At 58.7% G+C, this 7,502-nt stretch overlaps 1 long non-coding RNA gene across 1 annotated transcript; it reads left to right on the top strand.

Annotated features, from left to right (window-relative positions):
- Positions 1–244: 244 nt before the first annotated feature.
- LOC140621820 (uncharacterized) lies at positions 245–6,367 on the top strand. Its single transcript, XR_012021550.1, has 3 exons — positions 245–1,327; positions 1,553–1,622; positions 4,084–6,367. It is a non-coding gene; the product is annotated as an uncharacterized lncRNA (long non-coding RNA).
- Positions 6,368–7,502: the final 1,135 nt, after the last annotated feature.

The raw sequence follows: 7,502 nt of genomic DNA, 5'->3' as shown, positions 1-7,502 counted from the left end.
GACTCCTCACCCAACGGAGCCCAAGCCCCACCTGAGGCTCCACGCCACAACCCCGAGATCCTGACTTGAGCCAAACTCAAGAGTCGACGTGGAACCGATGGAACCACCCAGGAGCCCCTCAAACGTTCCTAACTGCAACCCCATGTTGTGAGCCCTGGGGGGCGGGGGGCATCTGTGACCCCCAGTCTGCCTTGAAGGGCGAAAGGCCTGCAGGGCCCGAGGATGGGAACTGCGGATGTGGGAGGGTGCCTGCATCCCCTTCCCACCCGGCGTGGGGACAGGACCCTCCCCCGGGACCCTCGGCCTTCAGGGTGAAGGGCTAAGTGCTGATTGGACCCCGCCTGCCCACAGTGATGATGCGGGACCCCACTCTGGGCGGAACTGTGGTGCCCCCGGGTTCCACCGCTGCCTGGTGCCCACTCTGCGTCCGCAGACCGTCGCAGGCACTCGTGCTCCGGATCTGGCTCGCAGCGACCCGACTCTCCTGCTCTCCCCAGTAGCCCAGTACTAGTCTCTCCCCAGTACCCCAACTCTCCCACTCTCCCCAGTACCCTCACTCTCCCACTCTCCACAGTACCCCCACCCTCCCACTCTCCCCAGTACCCCTATCCTCCCAATCTCCCCAGTACCCCAGTGCATAAAGAGGAGGCGCTCACACAGCGACAGGTCACAGATGAGTGGCAGCTGATCCCTGCTCCCCGTGGGCCACAGTGGGGCCTGTGGGTCCGGGTGGGGGCCCAGGCCTCCCGGCTGGGGTCCACAACACCCCGACCCCCATGCAATGACCATGAGCAGCTCCTACAGCCTTTCCACAGCCCCATGGGGTGAGAGTGGCCACCCTGCTGCTCCCGTCCAGGGAAGGAGGCTGCAGTCGGAACTCAGGACCCCCGCTCCCCTGTAAGCCCTGTGCTGTGCAGGCACCCAAGCCATGACCTTTCCAGCCTGTCCTAGTCGCATGGACCCCGACAGGGGTGACTGATACCCCCCCATCCCGCCCTGTGCCCGCTGGGTCCCCTGGCCCGTGAGCAGGCTTGCTCTTCACGCACTGGAACGTGGAGTCCCTCGTGCTCCCCCAGGCCCCCCTCAGGCTATTCACACATCGCTGCCCTCAGGGTGGGGAGTTTGGTTGCACTCTTGCTGGCATCAGGTTTTAATTTTGATGAAGTCCAGTCCGTCGCTTTCTCCCCTTGGTCGTGTGCTTGTGGAATCTAAGAGAAACCTTCGATCCCCGCCCCACCCCCAAGCCCGCAGGGACACTCGCTGGCCGGCCCACCCACCACCATCTCTGCGCCGCCCTGGGCTGGGAGACGTCACCCCCAAGCATCAGGTGGGCAGTTCCCCGGAGCCCCTGGGTCCCCCACCCGTGTGCTCCTGATACCGGGGTGGGCGCGCTCTGTGACCCCAGCGTGACGGCGTGTCCTGGGACAGTGGCTGGGAAAGTGGACTGTAGGTGGGCGAGGGACAGACAGGCAGCGAGGGCCCATGTGTGATGCCTGATGTGTCCTCAGAAGGTTCTCACGCACCGTCATTCTTGGATGTGTTTGGATTGCAGCACGATGCAGGAGGACCCGGAGACCTTGCTGGCCTTGCAAAGGGCCAATATCGTGGCCCAGTACCATCAGGTGAGGCCCAGAAGGGACCATAGACACTACACACCCACGACAGGGGGGACCATACCTGCAAGAGCAGGTGAGGCTCAAGAGGGGATCAGAGCCAAGGATGAGCCAGGTCAGCCCAGACAAGGACCAGAGTCACCAGGAACAAGTGAGACCCTGGGGATGGTCCCGGTGTCAGTAGCAACTAAGTGTCCATCCTGGATCCTAGTCATTGGTAGCTGAGGAGCCCAGTCACCAGGTACAGGTGAAGCCCGGGTGGGGACCAGAGTCACCAGGTCCAGATGAAGACCACAGCTACCAGGTCCAGGTGAGCCCAGGTGGGGACCAGAGTCACCAGGTTCAGGTGAGGCCAAGGTGGGGACCACAGTCGCAGATCCACATGAGGCTCAGGTGGAGACCAGAGTCACCTAGGTGAAGCCCAGTTGGGGACTAGAGTCACCACCAGGTCTGGGTGAGGCCCAATTGGGGACCAGAGTCACCAGGTCCGGGTGAGGGCCAGGTAGGGATCAGAGTCACCAGGTCAAGTGAGGCCCAGGTGGGGACCACAGTCACCAGGTCAGGTGAGGCCCAGGTAGGAACCACAGTCACCAGATCCAGGTGAAGCTCAGTGGGGGACCACAGTCACTGGGTCCGGGTGAAGTCCAGTGGGGGACCACAGTCACCGGGTCCAGGTGAGGCCCAGGTGGGGACCACAGTCACCAGGTCAGGTCAGGCCCAGGTGGGGATCGTCATTGATAGATAGAAGCAGGTGAGGCTGTCAGGCTGCGCCCACTGGGCAGACAGGCCCTTCCTCTTGTGCCTGGCCAATCTCAGAGGGTCGGCGCTCCCTCAGGATTCAGGGGAGGGAGGAGCCCTTCTGCTCCCTCCTGTCTGTCCCCATTTCCCTGCTCTGATAGGTCCCCACCATGGAGCCCGCTCTGTTGCAGGCGCACCAAGCAGGGTCTCCGCAGGACCTGTCACTGTGCAAGGTCACCGACCACCAGGGTTTTCTTCAGTGAATCCCCTGGACACCCCTCATCCATCTCAGGGGGGGGGTGGCATTTGCAGGAGCACCTCTCTGGAGGCTGACCCCCCCCAGGTCGGGACTACGTCCCCTGGAGCCCTCTGAGGGCCATGTCTGCGCTGGGCTGCAGCTGAGACACCCCGGAGGACGACCCGGGACGTGGGCAGGAAGGGAGCTGGGCCTGGAGGAGGCCCCTGGACACTCAGAGGAGGGGCCCCCACGCCTGCTTCGGGCAGGCCCAGGTGTCTGCCTCCTGCATCCGGGGCGGGGGGTGTCCAGTCCCGTCAGCAGGGGATCCCGCCTGTGAGGGGCTCTGGGGCCGGGGTGTGCTCTCCATAGGGGGACAGCCTGGTCTGGGACGAGTCTGCAGGGGTGCTCTCACCCACACCCCCTAGCCAGGGCCCCCACAGTCCCGAAGGCTTCTGCGGGGCTGCAGGTAGATGCTGGGGACCAGGTCAGGGCAGGGAGGGGGGGGAGCGCAGAGGGAGGGCCTGACCAGGCAGGAGGAGGGAAGAGGAGGACGAGGCTGCCCTGGGTGGGAACAAGGGAGGGGACAGCCCAGTGGCCTAGGTTGCAGGGGACGAGGCTGATGGGTCAACAGCCCCAAGAGAACCTGACGGATGCTGGAGACCCCAGGTGGGGCCCCCTCAGCCCTGCTCACGGCCGGGTGGCTGCTGGGATGGCTCAGGGGTGGTCGTGCTCAGGGGCTCCGACAGGATAGGAGGTGAAATGGGCCAGGGTGGCAGAGGGGACAGCAGAGAGGAGAGTCAGGGGACAGCAGGGGGACAGCCAGGGGGCAGGGCGAGGCCGGCTGGACGCTGGGCAGTCAGGCCCTGGGGAGGCAGGGGGACCTCAGCGGGATGGTCACGGGGCACCTGGGCCACGCTGACAGCTCTCGGGCTGGTCCATCAAGGAGGGGGGCAGGTCACCCCCTGAGGGTGCCGAGGGGTCCCCGCCCAGCCCACCACCGGCAAACTCCCTTCTCAGACCCCCCCAACGCCGCCCCCGCCCGCCCTCAGGCCGCTGGCAGCCCCCGCCCTCCCTGGAGGAGCCCTGCCCTCCCCAGGCCCCTGGGTGCAGACGGGGGGGGGGGGGTGTTGGCTGTGGGGCCGGGGCCTCAGGGCTCTGCGTCTCTTGCCTTCCAGGGACAAGGAGCTGCCCAGCCCTTGGCCCGCGAGGCCAAGGTGAGAGCCCGTCCTGGGCCCCGGGCAGGACACGGGGGGGGGGGTGCTGGGGCCAGCTGTCTGCACCCCGTCCCCCAGGACATCCCCGGGCGTCTCCCCAGTCCCCTGTCCCAGCGCTGCACGGGATGCCGGGATCACACCCCAGACCCGGAGCCGCGGTCCGCGGGGGGCCCTGTGCCTTCCTGGCTCCTCTGGGTCCCGCGGGGGGGCTGGACGCAGCCCGAGCGCCCACCTCCCGCGGCTGGAGCCTCACCTGCGGCCCCCGCTTGTCCTCTTCCAGAAACTCCGCCAGGAGACCCGGTGCGCGGACAAATGGATAAAAATGCTCAAGTGATGGGACCACTACCTCCCCAGCGAGAAGGTGGGGCGCTGGGTGCCCCCGAGGGCTCTCCGTCCTGATGGGGCTGGGGGCCGCCCTCAGTGTCCTCCTGCCCCATCCTCGGGGGAGCCCCCTGCCTGGGGAGAGTCTGCTGGGAGCCCGAGCCTCCCCAGGCCCCGGGACAGCAGTGGGGGAGTGTCAGGTCGGGGCCACGGTCCCTGCTCCTCGTGGGGGACGAGGCCCAGCTCCAGGGAGACCCAGCCTCTCCGCAGACACCCTGGAGCCAGAGAGGTAGAGACACAGGCAGAAGGAGAAGCAGCTCTCCATGCAGGGAGCCCGACGTGGGACTTGACCCCGGGTCTCCAGGATCAGGCCCTGGGCCGAAGGTGGCGCTAAACCGCTGAGCCACCCGGGCTGCCCTGTTGTTTAAAAGGCTTTATAATACTCAAAAAAATAGATAACACAGCAAAAATGAAAAAGGAAGAAATAAGAAACTGGAACAGACAGATAACCAGCAAAGAAATTGAATCAAAAATCTCCCAAGAAACAAAGTCCAGGACCAGATGGCCTTCCTGGGGTAATTCCACCGGATATCTTTTTTTCTTCTTTTTCCCACCGGATATCTAAAGAAGAGTTAATATCCATTCTTCTCAAATTATGCTCAAAGCAATCTATACATTTAATGCACTCAAAGCAATCTATACATTTAATGCAATCCCCATCAACATAGCAATGGTATTTTTCACAGAGCTGGAACAAATGATCCTAAAATTTGTATAGAACCACGGAAGATGGGCTGCCCTGGATCTCTGCCTCTCTCTCTCTCTCTCTCTCCCTTCTCTGTGTATTCTCATGAATAAATAAATAAAATCTTTAACAAAACAACAACAAACCACGGAAGATTGAAAATAGCCAAAGCAGTGTTGAAAAAAAACCAAAGCTGGGGTTCCAGATTTCAAGTTATATCACCGAGCTCTAGTGATCCAAAGAGTATGGTGCGGGCACAAGAAGGAGAGCCTTAGATCAATAGAACAGAATGGAAAACCGGAACAAGACACACACCTGTAACTCTATGATCAATTAATCTTCAACAAAGCAGGAAAGAATATCCAATGGCAAAAAGACAGTCTCTTCAACAAACAGTGTTGGGAAAACTAGGCAGCCACGTGCAGAAGAATGAAACAGGACCACTTTCTTACACCATGTATGTAAAAAATAAATTCAAAATGGATTAGGGACCTAAATGTGAGACCTAAAACCATAAAAAGAAGAAAAGATAGGCAGCAATGTCTTGGACATTGGCCATTGGATCTTCTTTCTAGACACGCCTCTGAGGCGAGGGAAACAAAAGCAAAAATAAACTATTGGGACTTCATCAAGTTGAAAAGGTTCCGCACAGTGGAGGAAACAACCATAACTAAAAGGCAACATACAAAATGAGAGGAGATATTTGTAAACGACACATCCGATAAAGAGTTAGTGTCCAAAATATATAAAGCAAATATAAATCTCAGCATCCTAAACACAAATTACCAACTGAAAATGGGCAGAAAACATGAATGGACATTGTCTCTGACAAGACATCCAGATGGCCACCAGACACAGAAAGTCACTCAGCATCACCCATCACCAGGGAAATGCAGACCCAAACCACAATGAGATGTCACCTGACAGCCGTCAGAATGGCTAAAATTACAACACGAGAAACAACAGGCGTTGGTGAGGCTGGGGAGAAGGGGGAGTCCCTTTACACTCCTGGTGGGCATGCGAACAGGTGCGGCCACTGTGGAGGACGGTGTGGAGGGGCCTCAAGAAGTTAAAAGTAGAGCGACCCTATGATCCTGGAATTGCGCAGCGAGGATTTGCCCCGAGGATACAGAAGTACAGATTCGAAGGGGGACGCGCAGCCCAGTGTCTGTAGCAGCGTCATCAACAGCAGCCGAACGGCAGACCAGGCCCAGGCGTCCACCGACAGATGAGTGGGCACAGACGATGGGGGAAATCCAGTCACTGCGACGTCACTCGGTCATCAGAAGGGATGGAATGAAGTCACTGACAACGACATGGGAGAACTGGAAAGGACTGATGCTAAATGAACTAAGTCAGTCAGAGAAAGACAAATACCATACGATTGCGTTCACGTGTGGATTTTAAGAAACCAATCAAACTGGCAAAGGGGTGGGGGAAAATGAGAGAAGCAAACCAAGAAACACACTCTTAACCATCAAGAATAAAGTAATAAATACCAGAGGAATGGGGGGGGGGTGGATAGAGAAATGGGGGATGGGGATGACGGAGGGCACCTGTGACGAGTACCAGGCGTTGTAGCCAAGGGTTGAATCATTATGTGGTACACTGAAACTATGTTATCCTGTGTTAACAAATGGGAATTCAATTAAAACTTTAAGATGACAATTGTTAGTATTGATAGAACGGGTGCGCACAGTGAGATAAAAACAGAAAGGAAATTGAAAATCCAAATAAAGAGTACTTAGAGCCGCAAATCCCCTCCTTAGCTCAGGAGACGCCTGCCATGGCTATTGTCACTTCAACAGAGGCCTGGAATTTGATCCTCTGGAGAGGCTTCTGAATGGATGGATGCCAAGCACATACCCTAACCCCAAACATAACTAGAACACTTAAAACTAACCCATTGAAGCTACTGGGAGTCCCAGTGTCAAGCACAGGACCAGATCCAATCTCTACTGTTACAGACAAAAACCCTAACCCTAATCGTAAACCTAACCCTAACCTAGCCTAACACCAGACCTATCAGTAACCGAAACCAAACACTAACCCCTAGTCCATAATCCATATGCCTAAGCCGGATTCTAACTATAACCGTAAAACTAACCCTAAACACCCTAACCCCTATCCCTAACCCCTAACCGTAAACCCTGACCCTGACCCTTATCTGAACCCTAACCCTGACCCTAACCCCGAACCCCTAATCCTAACTCTAACCCTAACCCCTAACCCTAACCTTAACCCCTAACCCTATCACTAACCCCAACCACACCGCTAACTAACCCTAACACTAACCCTACGTCCTCCTGAAGCCTTCCTGCGGGGTCCTAAGTAGGCCGGGTTCCCTGTCAGCGTGGACGCGGCCCCACATCCCCGGAAGCCTCCCCGCGGGTCCTGAGGAGGCCGGGCCCTGTCAGCGTGGACGCGGCCCCACGTCCTCCCTGAGCCTCCCCGCGGGTCCTGAGGAGCCGGCCTCTGTCAGCGTGGACGCGGCTCACGTCCTCCCTGAGCCTCCCCGCGGGTCCTGAGGAGCCGGCCTCTGTCAGCGTGGACGCGGCTCACGTCCTCCGGAAGCCTCCCCACGGGTCCTGAGGAGCCGGGCCCTGTCAGCGTGGACGCGGCTCACGTCCTCC

The sequence above is a fragment of the Canis lupus genome, chromosome 30, assembly GCF_048164855.1.
Source record: "Canis lupus baileyi chromosome 30, mCanLup2.hap1, whole genome shotgun sequence".
Classification (NCBI taxonomy): domain Eukaryota; kingdom Metazoa; phylum Chordata; class Mammalia; order Carnivora; family Canidae; genus Canis; species Canis lupus.
The sequence above is the reverse complement of the archived record's forward strand: the minus strand, read 5'-3'. Positions and strand labels throughout refer to the sequence as shown.